The following is a 19,121-nucleotide window of genomic DNA, read 5'->3' on the forward strand; positions in this document are numbered from 1 at the left end:
TTTTTGTGGTATTTTGGAAATATTGCTGCAAAATGCCATCTATACTGAAGGCCTGCCAGGAGTCAACCGGTCGTTTTGCGCCTCAGTATTTTTCGGATGACTTTTCGACACCTGTGTGCAAACTATGCATCAAGAGAAGAGATTTAGAAAATGGTTTAGCTGAATCACAGAGAAATTACAGGGAACTCAAGGCAGAGTTTGAGACATTGAAAGAGTTCGTAGCGGCAAACGTAGGAGTCAGTGACAACACTCAAGAAGGAAGACGCTTACAAACTGACCTCGTACAAGCCCCCGCCCATCAGGCAGTTACAAACGATAGTGTACCAATATCTTCCTCACCCAGCGATTCAGTACTTTCCTCGCCAAGTGAAGTCCCCTTTACTATGGTAAGAAATGGAGCAAAACACGGAAAAGGTACGAGGAAGCACCTTCCCATAACCACGTACAATCGCTACCAGATCCTTGCCGAAGCAGTTGATGAGACAGAAGAAACAAGGCTTATTGGGGACTATATTGTACGCAGTCAGCTAGAGGAATTTTGTGGACGCACCCCCAACAGTAGAAAGAGGTATTGTTTTCCATGAGGTGGACTGTGTGATATCACAGAAGACTGCAATGAGGTCACAAAAGACGCAAGTGATAAAACTCTATACATCATCCATGTTGGAATGAATGATCTGAAGTGCAATAGATCGGAGGAATTGCTAGCAAAGTATCATTAAATGATCAAACGATTCAAAACTAAGTCCACTAATGTGATAATATCTGGTATACTCCCAAGGATCAAGGTAGAGAATAGTTTTTATGATAAGGCCTTTAGCACAAATACCCGTCTTAAATCTCTCTGCATGCAAGAAGAAGTCGACTTTATTAATCTGTGGGACCTGTTTTATGAGCAGCATACTATATTCCAGAAAGATGGTCTCCATTTGAACTCGGTAGGAACAGAACGGCTAGGTAGACTTTTACACAGTAAAGTTGCCCTCTTCAAATAAGAAAACGCGGAACGTCCAGGAGCAGTAACCTCAACGTAAATAATTGTAAAGTCAGTTCATCAACTGTTTGGGATAGAATTAGAGTCTGCTATGTTAACGCATGTAGTCTATGCAACAAGTTTGAGGATTTAGAATCTCTTATTTACCTAGAAAATTATGACATTGTTGGCATCACAGAATCCTGGATTAACACATCCGACCGTGACTTTCTAGCGGAATACTCATAAACAGGGTACAATATTTTCAGCTGTGAGCGACCACATCGAGCTGGTGGCGGTGTTTTACTATATGTGAAAACTAGTCTTCACCCCCTTGTGCTATCCAAACCCAGCATTACCAACATAGATGCCAGTTACGTTCAGCTGAGTATTTATTTGCACAAAATAAATAAATGTCAAGTCTATCGTCCTCAAGCACAGTCAACTGAGACAGATGAAATATTTTACGATCAAATTGCGGAAATTTGTTGTCAAGAGGATAGAGTAATTTTTGAAGACTTTAATCTACTGGTAACAAAGTGGGGTGAACTGCTAACGGCACACTCAGGACAAGAGCTTTATATGGATCTTCAAGAAAGTGCCCTTTCCCAACACGTAGAATACCCAACGAGGGAAAACAGTATCCTAGACCTGATCTTAACTACAAATGATAATCTAGTCAACATCGTTGAAATAGGACCTGAGCTTAGTTCCAGTGATCATCGAATTATACATTTTAATATTATTACTGCAAAAGTTAAAGAAACAGTGAGCAAAGAAACGGTTCCAGACTATCACAGAGTGGATTTCACCAGACTTAGAGAGCTACTTGCAAATACAGACTGGAATGAAATGTCTGAAGCCGATGACATAAACCAAGCATGGGAAATATTCACCAAAAAATTTAAAGAAGCGATAATGTCATTTGTACAACTATGTAACAGGTGTCCAGCTGGTAATATTAAACCAAAATGGTGGTCCAATGAAATTAAAAGTAACTTAATAGCCAAAAAACCGGCATACCATAAATATTAAACCACACAAAATGATGATGATAAATTACAGTATGAAAATCTATGCTGCATATGGAAAAGACTTATTACACAAAGCAAAAGAGCACTGGAGAGCCACATTGCTAATATGTGCAAATCAAATCCTAAAGAATTTTACAGTTACATTAGAAAGAAAAAGGTTATGACTACATCAATAGGCCCTCTAGAAATGAACAATGGCAAACACACAGAAAATGAGGTCGAAATGGCGAACATTCTTAACGATTACTTTGCGTCAGTTTTTACAGTAGAAAACACCACCAGAAACCTACTGTTACCCACGAACCAAGCAAATAGCACAGTCCTTAATAACTATGCTATCCATAATAGCGATATCCTCTTAGCCATAAATAGTACGAACATAAATAAAACCCCTGGCCCAGATAAAATATCTTGCTTCTTCTCAAAGAAGCAAAAAATAAGTTACTGCTGCCACTCTCTCTTATTCTATAAATCTTTAAGTATTTGGAAAGTCAATGGAAACTAGCAAATGTAACACCAATTTTCAAAAAAGGAAATAAGTCGTACTCAGGAAATAACAGACCAATCAGCTTAACATTAACAGTGTGCAAGTTAATGGAAAAAAATCATAAGAGATAAAATAGTGAATTATCTAGAAGAAAATAATATAATTAAAGACTCGCAGCATGGATCCAGACATTGTCGTTCATGCTTAACTAACTGACTGGACTTCTTCCATGATGTTTACAAATCATATGATGACTCAAGAGCAGTAGATATAATTTACCTCGACTTTCAGAAAGCATTTGACACTGTCCCTCACAAGTGTCTCATGAGCAAAATAGAAGCACATGGAATAAAAAGAAATATGCATAAATTGTTACAAGACTGGATTTCAGACCGAAAACAGTGAGTTGTGATAAACGGAAAGGAATCCACATTGCGTAATGTGATCAGCGGCATTCCCCAAGGCTCAGTACTTGGACCGATACTTTTTATTATCTATATAAATGATATTGATGAGGGTCTGACTTGTAAAGTATCCACATTTGTAGATGATACTAAAATAACCAGTAAAGTAACTTCAAAATTACAGTGGCAGCTGATCCACTCTCCCGTCTGGGAGAAAAATGGTAAATGAAAAATGGCAAATGAAATTTAACACAGAAAAATTTCAAGTACTTCATATTGGAAGTAACAACGTCCATGCAAATTACAAAATGAACAATATCCAGTTATCAAGTACAGACAGTGAAAAGGATCTTGGTGTGATAATATCAAATGACCCAAAACCGAGTAAGCAGTGCACCAAGGTGGTTAAAATTGCAAACAAGCTGGTGGGTTTTATTGGAAGAACTTTCGAATTTAAATGGGAAAAATTCATACTTGCCTTGTACAACTCGCTAGTGCACCCCCATCTTGAGTATTGTGTGCAGTTCTGGTCTCCATACTACAGAAAGGACATTGAAAAATTAGAGAAAATACAGCGAAGAATCACAAAAATGATACCACGACTTAGAAACAAACCATATGAGGAATGCCTTGAAGAACTTAAATTATTTAGCCTAACAAAGTGCAGGTTAAGAGGGGACCTTACTGAAGTTTTCAAAATCATGAAGGGATATGACAACTTGGTCGTGAATAAGTATTTTGATATAGACAGGTCGAGTCAAACCAGAAGTAATGGCTGTAAAATTATGGGAAAGCGTTTCCAAACCCAAGAACCAAAATACTTCTTCTTTAACAGAATTGTAAATATCTGGAAAAGATTACCCTCAGATACCATGAACCGCATCTCAGTTAAGACATGCAAAAACAAAATAGACAAGTATTTGCATGAGAATCCTCAGCTGACTCTTTTTCTGTCCAAATAACTTGATTTTATAGCAACGTGTAAGTTCATTCTCCTTTTGTCTACAAGACACCCTGTAAACAACGAACCCATACATAGCCTCGCGTCACGTCATTATACATTTTTCAGTTTACTGAATGCAAATAAGGTAATATAAGCACAGATTAGGATCTCCACAGATAGCCCAGAGTTAACGGTCACTACTCTTACTTTCGACCTGTGATGGGCTGTGGATCACTGAGGGTCCCTGTTAGCCAAGTGACCACCATCGGGATTTTTTTAATGTACCACGGGTCACTGCTCCAGGATGAGGCTAATGTACTTGTCCCAGACGTAAGAGTTCCTCGTCTCAATGGAGTGAACAGAGCTAGGGGCTGATTGACTGCTGCCTAACTTAAAAGCACCAGGCAAGGCTGCCGCACCACCCCTAAACCTCCACTCTGTGCATTGTACATCCACACTGTGCACTGTGTAGTCCCCGTTTGTCTATAACACATCCCGTCATATATATTTTTCAATTTCCCCAGTGCAAAGAAAGTTATATAAGCACAGATTAGGATCTGCACAGATTGCCCTGAGTTAACGGTCACTACTTTTACTTTCGACCTGTGATGGGTTGTGGATCACTGAGGGTCCCTGTTAGACAAGTGACCACCGTCGGGATTTTTTTAATGTACCAGGGGTCACTGCTTCAGGATGAGACTAGTGTTCTTGTCCCAGACGGGAGAGTTCCTCATCTCAGTGGAGTGAACGGAGCTAGGGCCTGATTGACTGCAGCCTACCTAAAAAGTGCCAGGTAAGGCACCACCCCTAAACATCCACACTGTGCACTGTGTAGTTTCCACGTTATGTCTACAGACGTTCCATTAACTCAATGTACCCGTCTATAATATCATGCCATAAGTATTAGTTTGTATCATTACTTTCTCTTTCAGGTTACTCAGACGGGTAGCTTATGGATGAAGTATTATAGAATGTGACTTTTCCTTTCCAGTATTTCCTGTGAAATTTCCATGTCAGTTTTTCCATGCTGCATGGTGGTTTTTCTCACTTTTTTCCTGGAGGGTTTGAGGGTGGGAGGAGCCTTCTTGCTTTACTATCCTTATCCTCCAGTTTGTAGAGTTAGATCTTGTAGTCATAGTCTTCTCCGTAACAAGCAGCCCAGAAAGGACCATAAGATCTGTTGCTGTTTGCTTTTCTATGTAATCCTATGTAAAAACCTCGTCTTATTCCACCTCCTCCGTTTCACAGTCGGTAGGTGATCAAGTGAGCCCCACAACTATGACAATTACAGAGGTGCTCCATCTGCTGACCGCCCATTATACCAGACCCAAACACACCATTTCCCCTGGTATAACTTACATTAACACCACCTCCATAAGCCGATTACACTGCCATCCAATCTCGTCTAGAGTATTGCCCACCTGAACAGGATATCATTCTTGTAGTTAGCTTTCTCATGATCAGGGAAAGTCTAGTTTTCTCTTTCATTTTACTCCAGAAGCTTTGAGTTGAGAGTGAGTTGTAAGAGCCTGAGTTTGTTAAAGTACTAACTTCATAATCTGACTCCACTGCCGTCCGATTTTCCCTGTGTTATTGCCCACCTGTACGGGATGTCACTCCTCTGTCACCAGCATCACATGCGTTTTGTGACTAATATCCTACCTCGTTGCCCTGTGCTTCAAGTGAGCTTTTCTTTGATATTCTAGTTCCAGTACAAGCAGTTACATATGTATATAGTAAACCACAGTGCTATACCGTATGTTTAAATTACTCGCATGTCTTGTAGTTCCACTGGGTCATCCATCACTATATCAATCACTTTTCCTAGTCGTAAAGTTCCATCACATACCCATATAGTCATTTCAATAAACCGCAGTACTTTTAATCACAGCTTCTTCCAATGAAACCCATTTCCAGTCGTCACTAGGATCGCCAGTTGATCTCCGTCCTAACATTTGAAGTCAGGTCAATAAAGTAACTGAATGTATCACAGAATTACTTTTTCTCAGCCTCCTCCAGTGATCTGAATTTCCATTCCATCCATCACATCATCATTCATTTCATCGCTATCCCAAAATGCCCTTATTGATATTATTTACCCTGTTCATTTACCAGCTGCTTCTGACTCCTTCTTGCTCCTTTTACCTTCAAGTCAGTCAGCCGTGGAATTCTCTCTCTCTCTCTCTCTCTCTCTCTCTCTCTCACACACACACACACACACACACACACACACACACACACACACACACACACACACACACACCTCAGCCACCAGATAATTTACTGACCCTCGCACACAGACTCACTCGTTGGTCCTCTGGACTTTCCCATCAGTTGCCCATTTATTCACTCTGGCATTCATTTTCACACATTTACTCATCACATCACCCATTTCGTCACACGATCCTTCACTTACACTCTCACCCCTCCATTCACTCACCGACCCTCTCTCTCAATCACCACCTCATTCACTGCCCCAAATCACCAGTCTATCCATTCACTTCCTCACTCACGCTCCAGTTAACGGGAACCTTTCACTCTCAGAACACCCGCTAAATTATCGTCCTTTCTCACTCTCCCAATCACCCTTCCATTCAGACATCTCAAATCACCACTCACCCTCCATTTACCAGAAATCTGATGTTATAACATCAAATCCCTACACCATCCGAATCATGCCTAAACATACTTATAAACTCACTATTCCAATCACCATCCCATTCACACATGCAGTTCACCAGGCTGTTTATTCTCTCGCTCACTTATCTTCCACTTACCAGGAGTCTGACTATTGAATAAGCATTAAATCCTAATTATCATCAGAACACTGCGCCAACCACCACTCCATTCATTGCCCCTAAATCACCAGTCCATCCACTCTCTACTCCCAACTTTCAATTATATACCAGAAACCTGAACACAGAAAAAAGTAATTAATTTGACTATCGAGATAACCATTAAAGTCACTCTTGTGCTCACTCTCCCAATCACCACTTCATTCACTGCCCTAAATCACCAGTCCATCCATTCTCTCGCACACTCACCCTCCAGCAGGCAGTGACCATCTCCCGAGCACCCACCACCTCCCTTTCCATCACACGGGACACCATGAATATTCTAACAGTGGCCGAGGCTGGGTGGGTTTGGACTTCGTGTCGGCAGGAGCTGGAGGAGGAGGAGGAGGAGGGAGAGAAGGAGAACCAGGAGAGGAGGGGAGAGGGAGAGGAAAGATAGAGAAACTGTAAGGAGTAAAGTTCGTCCACAATCTCCTACCAGCATTGTGTCCTGCCTTCCATATTTCTCATTCCTCCCCAAACGTCAGAGTATGCATCCTTCTCATACTTTTTTATTGTGTGCTTTATATTGCAATCACATAATAATACTTCATGCAGCAAGTTACATGACCACCGCCAGCATATTTGTATCGGCTAACTTTTGATTGTGATTGTACAAGTCCCTCTAGTATTTTCGCTATAGGGAGGAGGAGGAGGAAAACCAAGAGACAGGGAGAGGGGAGAAGAGAGAAACGAGTCTCTCCATGGTCTCTGTCGGGAGGCGAAGAGGAGAGAGGAGCGAGGAGAGGAGAGAAAGTGACAGAGAGAGAAACAGTTTCCTCTCATAGTCTCGCTGTCTGGAGAAGGAGGAAGGGATAGAGGAGAGGAGAGAAGGGAGAGAGAGAGAGGAGCACGGCCCCCTCATAGTCTGTCGGGAGCGCCGCCCCCCTAGTGATGGAGGTTGGTACCGTGTCCTTCCCGCTTTTAAGTTACAGCCGGTCTTAGGTCTCACCCTATGCCAGGCTGGGGAAGAAAGAGAATAGTTTGGCTTTTAGTAATATTAGGTTGGTATGATGATGATGATGATGATGATGATGATTATATTATTATTATTATTATTATTATTATTATTATTATTATCATTAATATTATTATTATTATTATTATTATTATTATTATTATTATTATTATTATTATTTTAATGCAACATTCAGCAAAAAAGCACGGTTACGAATGGTAATCAATTTTTTGGCCATGTAAGGTTCGCAGTATTAAAAACTCTAGTAAACTAAAAGAAAAAAACTCGCCTGAAGTTAGCAAGAAAAAGTAATCAAACAGAACGGTGAAAACGATTTGCACTGTTAATCTTTGACCAAATTTGCCAGCTGTGAAAATCCAGGCTGAAGGACACAAACTAATAGTAATGAAGGAGAGTTGATGCGGACCATGAACTCCTAATGTGCAGTTAATTTCGCCAGTCAGGAAAAAGTGGAAAAAGATGGAGGAGAGAGAGAAATGGTGGAGGAGGAGGAGGAGGAAGAGGAGGAGGAGGAGAAGGAGAGAAAGAAAAAGCAGAGGGAGGAGAAAAGGTGAAAGCAGGTGGTAAGGAATAAGAAAGGTCAGTCAACTACTAATGTGCAGTTAATTTCACAAGTCAGGAAAAATATGAAGAAGTGGAAGAAGAGGGAGGAAAAGGAGACAAAGATGGAGAAGGAAGATGAAAAAAAGGAAGGAGGAGGAGGGGAGGAATGAAAAAAAGAAAGGAAGGAAAGGTCAGTGAACTACTAAGAGGCAGCTAATCTCGCGACTTAAAAAAATGAAGTATTAGAAGATGGAAATGGAGAAAAAGAAGGAGGAATAGAAGAAAGGATATGAACTCTTAATGAATTCAGGAGGAGGAGAGGAAGAAGGAGGAGGAGAGTAGGAACAGGGATAAAGATGATGATGATGATGATGATGATGATGATGATGATGATGATGATGATGATGATGGTGATGATGATGATGGTGATGATGATGTTCCTTGGTGACGATGGCTATGGTGACTGATCGTGGTAGTGATGGTGAAGATGATAATATGAAAACGATACTCAGTGATAATGGTGGTAGCAATGTAAATGAAAAGACATCAGATTACATGCAAAGGTAATAACAGCATCGGAAATCGGTACGTGAAAGACAATAAAAATCGGGAAATGCTCAGCGCGAACCTCCCTTTTACAATTTTCTTGACAAAAATGCCAGCCATTCATAAAAGTGCTCCTACGAACTTTTCAATAACCTATTTAGTTTTGTACGTATTCTTCAGTTTATTATTCTATCTGCAGGCAATTTATTCAACTTAGGAGAGATTTTCGAATTAGAAGGGTTAGATACAGCCATCTTTAGCTTCTTCAGTAATCGGTCTTTCCTAAATTGAGCATAATAATTTGTAGATAAGAATGAAACGAGAATTACGTCCTCGGGTTGAAAGGGTTAATACTGAGTGCGAGAAGATACGTTAAGCCCATAGTTTGAGACGGTCAGTAATTTCAAAGTACCTCAGGGTACAGTAAATTTGTTAGGCTGCATTCCGTTTCATGTGGAGGAATCAGCAACGAGGTGGAAAAATCACTTTTCTGTAGTTATTCCATCAGGCGTTTCAGTCTGGGGAGGCGGTGGCTCGATCGGTAGAGAGGTGACCTGCAGTCCTGCCGGACCCGGCTTCAAATCCCCGCTGGGGCAGGGAACATTTTAAGGCTTTGAATTTCATAAAATCAGACTTTACTGATCTACCAGAAGACCCGCTGACATGTCGTAAAAATACCCCCGCTAATACCAATACACCAGTCCTGTATGAGATATCCGTAGCATGTATTCAATATGGACGGTGGGTTTTAGCGCCGAAGTGGTGACAAATAGAGGTGTATGGCATGTAGGAGGACTATTGGGCCTTGAGAGCAGGCTGTGAAGCCTATGCCGAGAGTGGACACATTAAAAAAAAAAAGAAAAAAAAAAAAGGAATTATGTATAAAAAATTAGGGTTTATCTTTACCCCAATCTCAAGGTCAATAATAGGAGTAAGTCCTTTTAGTACAAAGGAGCATATTCTCCTTTGGTCTTGTTATATCTAGGTAAAAGTTCCTCCTGAATCCGATGAGGCATTTTTTATATCATTCTTGCCATACTGAAGGTCGAAACGTAGGAAACTGTGACTAGATTAAGGTGTGATTAAGGTGTGATTCAACGCCTTCGGGGCCGAAATCCAATAAAGTCGTCTGGTGGCAGCAAGAATGTAAAATAAAAATGTAACAGCATGAAGACAGATGAGGATATCGCTTTAGCTACCTTCGATGGAATGCAGATTAAATAAAGTGAAGTGATCATAACAGACACACAGGATCTGAAAGCAATACTCTATCATTTGACGTGATCGCCCCGCCAAACCTGACTTCTCTATCCTCCCACTCACCTTAGCTCTGACGAGAGGACATTAGGCAAATGAGAATGCTGTTTGTACTTTTTTACAATGGAGGTCCCTCATATTTTCCACGAGTAATTTCCTTCTCGTTGGATGTTCGTCTGGCGAAAAGTACAGCTCCGGACATAAGTACTGACTCATCTAATGATGATAACTGACGAAAGAGCGAACAATAACTTTCGAAATCCAGTGTTAACATCTTTATAGCCGAACAGGCTTTTCAGAGCACGTCGTAAGAGTATTATATTTGATCGACTGAAGCGAAGAATGATGTAAGTGTCGCATGTGTAAAAAAATCTTAAAATTATTTCTCTTTTGATGTCGCAACAGTAGTCAGTGTTCTCATGGTTATGCCTGTGAGCTGAGCTAGGAGTCTGAGGGGTGCAGTTATGTGTGAACGACTAACATGGTCATTTCAATGGGCATACTGCTGATAGTTTTGTCGATATTATCCTTGTTTATTCTGGATGCTATGTTACCCCATCCATTTGAGTGAAATGTATTAGGATGAATAAATACGTAAATAAAGTACATAAATAAATCAATAAAGATTTCAATAAATAAAGGAGATTGTGAATAATCCTGTTACAGCGAGAAATGTACCTTACAGTGAAATTAAATGATCCCAGACGGTGGCAAAATTAAAATTTAAAAACATGTCACCGTACCACTTAAGCTAATGGGGCTCGTTCTAATCTTGTACTACAAGAGACCTCCCTTCATCCAAAGAAAATTACCTAGCAGTACTACTACTTAAAAAAATAGTACTAATAATAGAACCAGGTCACCAGAGACAATGGATAAATCTATAAAGTAATGTAGGTACAGCCAACTGGAAGCCATTAGTGAAGGCAATTTGCGAGGGGTGAGAGGAAGGCAGTTAGTGGTGGCCCGGTGAGAGAGGTAATATTGGAGGGGTAGGTGGGTAAGTGGGGTAGTGGGTGAGGTTGGTGGGTGGGTAGGTGGAGTAATGGTTGAGACTGGGAGGTGGGTAGGTTGGTTAGAGGTTAGGTGGGGGAGTGAAGGAGACAGATGATGGATTAGTGGTCTGTGTCAGTGGGTAGGTGGGGTGGTATGAGCAGTGGTTGAGTGGAGGTGGTTATCAGAGGGTGTGTGAGCAGAGTGGTAGGTGATGGAGTAGCAATGGGTGTGTGTATGTAGGTGACAGAATTATGAGAAATGGATGACTCGATGAGAATGATGATCAGAGGGATGGAAGAATGATGAATGGAAGAATAATGGATGACTGGATAGATAAATGAATGATAATAACAATGGTCAAACTCGCTGGTGCATTAGGGGGTGCTGGTGCGAGAGTAAGAGGCCCTCAGAGCAGTGGCAGCATCGTTAACAGGAGTCATGAGGCGATGGATGCTGGGTGGGTGGATGCTGGGTGGATGGATGCTGGATGGATGGCTCAAGGAAAAAAATAGGTGGATAGAGGGATGAGTGATGGATAGATGGGTAAATGTAGGATGAATTAATGAATAATAAAGATCCAATCCAACTCACCGATGCAGACTGGGGTGCTGGTGTGAGGGTGAGGGGCCCCCAGAGCAAGAGTAGTAGCATCGTCAGCAGCTGAGGCGAGGTACTGCTGACGGAGGGCGCCCCAAAGTGGATGGCTTGGGGGGGGGATTTGCTGCCTGTGGATAAAAAGAACGAAACATTATTGCCTTTGCTAAAGAGAAACGTCCAAGAAGAGCAAGAATGAGCTGCTCGAACAGTATACGAGTATAAGGGTTTTTTTTTTTCTCTCTCTAGGTTATTGGAGATTGATTCTAGGCACTTTACCACGAGTCTTATTCAGGTCTATAGCTAAAATCTTCCGTGGGTAAAATTAAACTTTTCACTTTAACGTGGCCTGAATTTGCCATCCCTCGACCTAGAATGCTGAGTTGTAACAACAGATTAACACTAGAAAATAATGCTAATCACAAGCAAGTGCTGTAGGAAGGATGTGCAGCCGTAGTATTCTCTTCTTTTGAACTGGGCTATATCAAATAAGCTGCATAAGGAGGAAAATCTGGCCCATGTTAGCCTAGAAAATAGCCTAGAAAATACGACATCGTACTAAACAGGTTAGCTCTTTGCCTAGGAGTTCTCTCAGCTGAACTACTTCCTCTGGTGTTAACTTAAATAATATTCCAATTTTCTACCGTCGCAATGAAGGAGCTAAAGTAAGTTTAAATATCATCTTCAGTTACAAGTTACTGAGAATTACTTGACACACAGAACATATGGAAAAAATTTATATATTCATGTTAAATTTCATAGAACTTTTGGGTGGTGATGTTTTTTTATTTTTGGTCTGTAATATGATTGTTATTATTATTATTATTATTATTATTATTATTATTATTATTATTATTATTATTATTATTATTACAGTATTATTATTATAAAGATTATTATTTTTTTTTTTTCACTGATAATATCTCCATTGATTTTGAGGAGATACGTTAAGCAAGTATTTTACTGATCAAATTGAAATTAGTTGTTTGGTAAAGTGTATAGTAAGTGCGGAGGCCTTTACTGATAACTCTCATCCATATGAATTTATTAATGTTAGGGAAGATCTCTCGGACTGAAATGGTTAATAACAGCTAATAATTTGAATTCGGAAAGGTTCACCTAATATTACAAGTCCCGGAGCATACCGAGGAAAAAAAAATAAATAAATAAAGGCGTTATGGCATTGAAATAATTAAACCCGACTGAATGATACAATTTGGCCCAGCAAAATATCACTTGAGTTTTTGATGCAATTTCGAGACACTGTAAAGGAACTACTGATCTCGGTTATACAGGAAGAGAAAATATTACACAGTCTGTCAAAAAAGTGTGAGCGTGGAGTGTGCAGAATATCACAAAACGGATCATTATCGTAGTTTTCATCTCCTGAACTCAATTACTGACGTTCATCCTACATTTTTAGGTATGCGAGGACACGGACATCTCGTAACTCCGATAACCTTCAACATAAAGTAATTGTGTATTGCAAAACCTGATGAGGATGACACCTGACACACGACACACACCTGACACTGACATACACTTGAAATACACTTGAATCACACACGATATAATCTTGACACACACCTGACACACTTGACACACACCTGACATACACTTGACACACCTGACATACACTTGACACACCTGATATAAACATGACACACACCTGACACACTTGGCACACTTGACACAAACCTGACACACCTGACATACCTGACACACCTGACACACTGGACACACCTGACATACACTTGACACACCTGACACACTTGACACACCTGACGCACACTTGACACACACCTGACATACACTTGACACACACCTGACATTTCCGTACCAGAGATGATTGATATTTAGTATGCATTATAGAAGCGATACAGGGATATGGCCTCCCGGGACGAGCACCACAAAAAATTATTTTGAATAAGATAATAATGAAGGAAATGACTATTTGTTGATAATGTTACCTTTCCTGCTTATTACAGTAGTTGATAACGATGTCTGATAATGATACTAATAACAGAAGTTGATGATAAAGATCGTTGATATTGTTGATAAGGATAATTATGGCACAAAAGAAATGGCTTCGTCCAATTAAGCAGTGAACTGAAAATGCTACAGCTAATTTTGATTTGGTAACTGATGACCATACTAATTCGGTAGTAAATGATGAGTAGGATGATAAAGATTGATGCTGCAGAATAAAATGAACATATTAGCATTGTCAAAAGTTAACAAAGATGGATTTTAATTATGCTTATATTGATGAATATGGTAGTGATGATGATGATGATGATGATGACGACGGTGTGATGATATTTATGATGGTCAAGATGATGGCGATAAATCCAAAGAAAGAAACCAAGGAGAGCAGAATAATACGATAAGAAATGCAAAATAAGAAAGGAGCTTACCCTTGAGGACATGTATGTTGATGCTGGATGTGTTAGCGTTGGAGGGTGCGCAGGTGTTATTCCCCGAGTCCTGAGGGCCACATCTCACAGAAGCAGCACACTCAGGCCACCGTTGTTCTCCACCTGTACCTGAGGGAGGATGTTGATAGACCTGATTTATGTTTTACAAATTCTTACATCAGTTGCCCAACTTTTTGTACCTTTCAAATCTTTTCTCTTGTTTGTATATACCTGTAGGCATTTGTTTTCTGTCTGTACCTGCCACACACACACACACACACACACACACACACACACACACACACACACACACACACACACACACACACACACACACACACACACACACACACACACACACACACACACACACACACACACACACACACACACACACACACACACACACACAGTCATTACAACAATCAAACTTTCACATGCACCGTTCTTCATACAACTATCTCTTCCCCATTCGTACATAACCAGCATGGAGAAGAGATATTTCTCTCTATCAGTCTCCTCCATTTGGATCCGATCAGGTCTCACAATAACCTTAACGAAGACTCCCTCTCCAACCACCACATCAACACCCCATCACACTTAAAAAAAAAAAAAATGCCCACAAGTTTTCATTTTTTGCCAAGCGATTAATCTGTGATGCTGGGGACTGTGAAGCGCGTTGCCGAAGTTCAGTCAATTGTTATGTTTTGTTGATCCTCTCAGTGTACAGGTTGTGCCAGAACTGTGTATTTATTGCCCAGACAACCGTGATGGCCTCTTTCATGACTTCTTAATCTGTTTATTACAACGGGTTTCTCCAAAGCTGAACTAGTTCGTCTAGATGCCCAAGGATAGTATAGTTTGGTGACAGCAAAAGTACAACACAAAAGACGCTTCCAAAATGAAGAGATAAACGACTACTTTCCCTAACCACTTCAATAAATGGGTCTCTCGTTTAGGCTGAATAAATCAACTGGGGTAGGTAGAATAATTATAAAACACGTCTGTGTAGTAGAGGGATAGATAAAGACTTTCTGGCCCCCTTTTATAGGTGATAGATAATGAATGAACTTATCTGAAGGCAGCAAGAATAAATCAAAATAGACGTCATTGTATCGTACAGAAGCTGAAACAAAAAGATAAACGCAAACAAACGCACAAAACACCCCTCCCCCCTCCACACACATGAGCACACACGAGCGTGCAGGACAACACGCGCTTATCTTAAATTCTAAACACCACAATAGGTAAACACACACACACACACACACACACACACACACACACACACACACACACACACACACACACACACACACACATGGACGCACTGAATCTTTCCTTATGAAACACACACACACACACACACACACACACACACACACACACACACACACACACACACACACACACACACACACACACACACACACACACACACACACACATGGACGCACTGAATCTTTCCTTATGAAACACACACACACACACACACACACACACACACATTTGTTAGCAGCCAGCCAACACACGCACCAAACTTTTAGATCTGTGGGCAGACTGGGATTAAGCCTCTTACGTCGCAGTTAATACTCATTGATTGGACATTTCCTTTTTTGTTGCTCTCTCTCTCTCTCTCTCTCTCTCTCTCTCTCTCTCTCTCTCTCTCTCTCTCTCTCTCTCTCTCTCTCTCTCCAGTTAAATAAGCAAGAAGAACAATGCTTCCTCGCTATAAAGGTTCTACAACAACCACCCCGCCACACAACCACATATTCTTCTTGCCCCCCTGGTGGAGTGTAATTATCCGGTACTCATGGTACCAGAAATCTTTGTTAGGCGGCTGCGTATTATTTCTGACATCACCTTTACACATAACCTTTCAACCAAACTAGCATCCTTAACCATTCAACCACAACGAATCACAATACCACAGGAACCATGACTTACCTCCCTGGTGGAGTGGTAGTTAATCATTTGGTCGTCGTGGTACCAAAAGACGTAGTTAGGCGGCTGTGTGTTGTCCCTCAGTACACACACCAGCCGTAGCCACGATCCCACAGCCTTGTACTTCTCAGGACCCCCAAGGATCTCAGACGTCGCCTCTGTTGGGTGGCGGTAGGCATGCTTAGGTTAGGGCAGGGGTTAGGTAAGGGTAGGTTAGGTTAGGTCTAGAGAGAGGCTTGGGTTAATTCGTTTCCCTTCCTACCAATTATGCCAACCTAAAAAGAAAAAACCAACATCAATGGGACAACTCAAATTAGCTTGTGCACAAAAAGCATGTATTATTATGGCTGGCTACGTCGGTAATCATATGCACTGAGCAGCTATATATTTTTTTTACTTGGTTTGCTTTTACCACTTCGAAGGTAATGCTTCCTATATTTATGCGTAATGTTACCTCTTTTCATTTTTTTCCTTCGTAGTTAATATTAGCTCCAGTTACGTTTACGGATAATTACTCCGGTACTTTACTTACTTACGGTACCTGTGTATTTACTTATTTACATACATCTTACTCTGTGATATCCATTGCTCTACTTTCTCACTTATATACATTTTACTGTTACACGGCGTTACGTACTTCTTTACTTCCTTCTTTACTTTGATCTTACTGATAATCATCGTGTTACTTTCTTACATCTTACTTACATCCTTACATTTTTGCTCACTCCTTACCTACTTACATAATTAATTACTTACATATTCCCTTTTGATACTCACTCCAGTACTTACATTCTCCTGCTTGACATAACGAACCTGAAACCTCTCATCACTACTGTGCGCTTGTGCTTCGACAGGCAGTAGGTGGTAGTCATGCCGTCTAATACACGACACCTGAAGGGAGAGAGAAAGAGAGGTTGGATCAGTTAGTAGCAGAGGTTGGATCACTCATTAATATAGGCAGAATTTGTTAGTAGCGGAGGCAGAATATTCAGTAACTTAGGGTGATGAAGAGAAGATTAATCAGCAGCAAAGGTAGGATCAGTCAGAAACATACGGTTAATCAGTAAGAACAGTGGAATTAGTCAATAGCAAAGGTTGGATCAGTCAACAGCGAAGGTAGAATCAGTTAATAACAGTTAAAGGATTAAACAATGATAGGAACTGAATCAATAGTAGGAACAGTAGTAAAAGAAGTCGTGCCGTCTGATCCGCAAAATCTAAAGGTATATGTGTAGGGTGGATCAATTAATTTTAAAGACAAAGAAGAAACTGCAAGGGTAGGATTAACTGAGGGATTAGGAACAGCAGAAGCAGTGGAAAATGTAGTCAAGCCGTCAATTTGACGATACCTCAGAGCACAGATGTAGGAAGGATCAGTAAGAAACATTCCATCAGTGTAAACCTTGCAGAGCGTCCTTCTAAGTTGCATAAAATCTCTTGTCACTAGCAAGAATAAAATAAAACATGTCCTTTGGCTGAGAAGGTAAAAAATGTCTTGTATGTTATTATCATGTAACTATGGACGCAGTTTGTATTATTATTACACAGGACACCACAAGCGTTATGTACAGTGCGTTGTACTCAAATGTTAAGGAAGAGATGTCAGAAAGTATCCTAAGCTCCTTTATTCTTCCACTTCCCTCCTTCTTCTCCTTCTCTATTTGCTCCACAACCTCCTACCTATTTCCTTCTCCCCCTCCTCTTCCTTCTCTTACTCCTCCCTTTCCATCTCTTCATTTCCATTTCCAGCTACCCTCCCTTTCCTCACTTTCTTTTCCTCCTCTTCCTTCTTTCCTATCTTTCTCTTCCTCCTCCTTCTTCAAACTCCCTTCTCCCCGTCTTCCTAGTTTCCCTGCTCCTTCCTCCTGGTCTCCAAGTCCATTAAGTAATTCAAAAACTCAATTACAAGTTACATGAGCGTAGTTGCCTGTCCGTCGCTAAGTTGAAGGAGACCAAATGATTAAACAATAAGGTTTTATCAATTTGACTGGCCTAGTATTTATCTACGTTGAATAAATTCGTCAAGAGTTAGTGAGAATTGATAATATGATCCTAATTCTACCCTTTCACCTACCCACCCCCTCTCCCCTCACCTATCTACACCTTTCACCTATCCCGCCACCCCTCACCAGCTCCCCCAACCCTCGCCTACCCATCCTCACCCCTCACCCATATCCCCCTTGCTCCCTGTCCCATAATTTCTAGGCATGACACCAGACGGGGAATTTGGAGATGTGGTGTGAGATCGCCTTTAAGTTAAATAAACTGTCTGGCGGAGACAAGAATAAGGTTTAACCCCTTTATTGTATTGTGAATGCTATTTTTGCCATACTGGTATGCAGATTTTTTTTTTTTCCCGCTTTTATATAAACTTTTCCTACTTGGGTTAGATATGTTCCTTATAGACTTCTTCGCTACTAAGGGACTCGCCTGAATAAAACGTTCAAGTAGCAGCAAGAAAAACATTCCTTGCCTAAAAGAGTTAAGAACCTTATGCTTAAAGACTTAAAGGGCGTCTTCAGAAAGAGTAGTTGCTGTCGTATAAATCACTTCCCTGCCTTTTCCCTGAGACTGGATAGATCTAAACTTAATATAATCTGCGGGTGATAGCGTGTATTTTAATGATTTATGAAGCGATTTTGTACTGAAGGAGATACTGGATGCTTTTTTTTTTTTTTTTTTTTTTTTTAAATTGAGAACCTACTTCTTCCTTTGCCTTTCTCATTCTTTTTCTGTGCCTGCCCTCCTCTCTTCCTATTTCTCCCATCTTTCCTGTCACTTCATATTGCTTTTCATTCCTTTACAGGTAGCTTTATATTGAGTGACAAGCCAAATGGTTTCCTGTAAGCCAAGAAACCATTTACAACGCTGGGTGGTAACCATATAACCAAACCATACGTGCTCCCTACATGTCAGCAAGTGGGTTGGTGGAGGGTTAGTGTCCCTCCCCGTAAAACAAATAACTCAAAGTCAAACGGCCACCCCTTACGAGATTATGGCATCTGGAATAGATAGATAGATAGATAGAGTTTAGTCGCCTGGTATTTATAAGCCATAATATAACATTCAGACGCTAGTCAAAGTAAAATAAATGAGTCTCCAGCTGTAACTTAAGGATTGATCTTGGCTGTTAGATATACCATGCTTCCTGCCTCCTTTTCATGAAGCGT

The 19,121-nt window shown here is 40.6% G+C and overlaps 1 pseudogene; it reads right to left on the reverse strand.

Moving 5' to 3' along the window:
- Positions 1–5,196: 5,196 nt before the first annotated feature.
- The window catches only part of LOC145407801 (uncharacterized), a 65,126-nt pseudogene continuing 51,201 nt past the window's right edge, over positions 5,197–19,121 (reverse strand).

Source organism: Coenobita brevimanus, chromosome 74 (assembly GCF_032717465.1).
Source record: "Coenobita brevimanus isolate Jiangsu-jjx chromosome 74, ASM3271746v2, whole genome shotgun sequence".
In the NCBI taxonomy this organism is placed as follows: domain Eukaryota; kingdom Metazoa; phylum Arthropoda; class Malacostraca; order Decapoda; family Coenobitidae; genus Coenobita; species Coenobita brevimanus.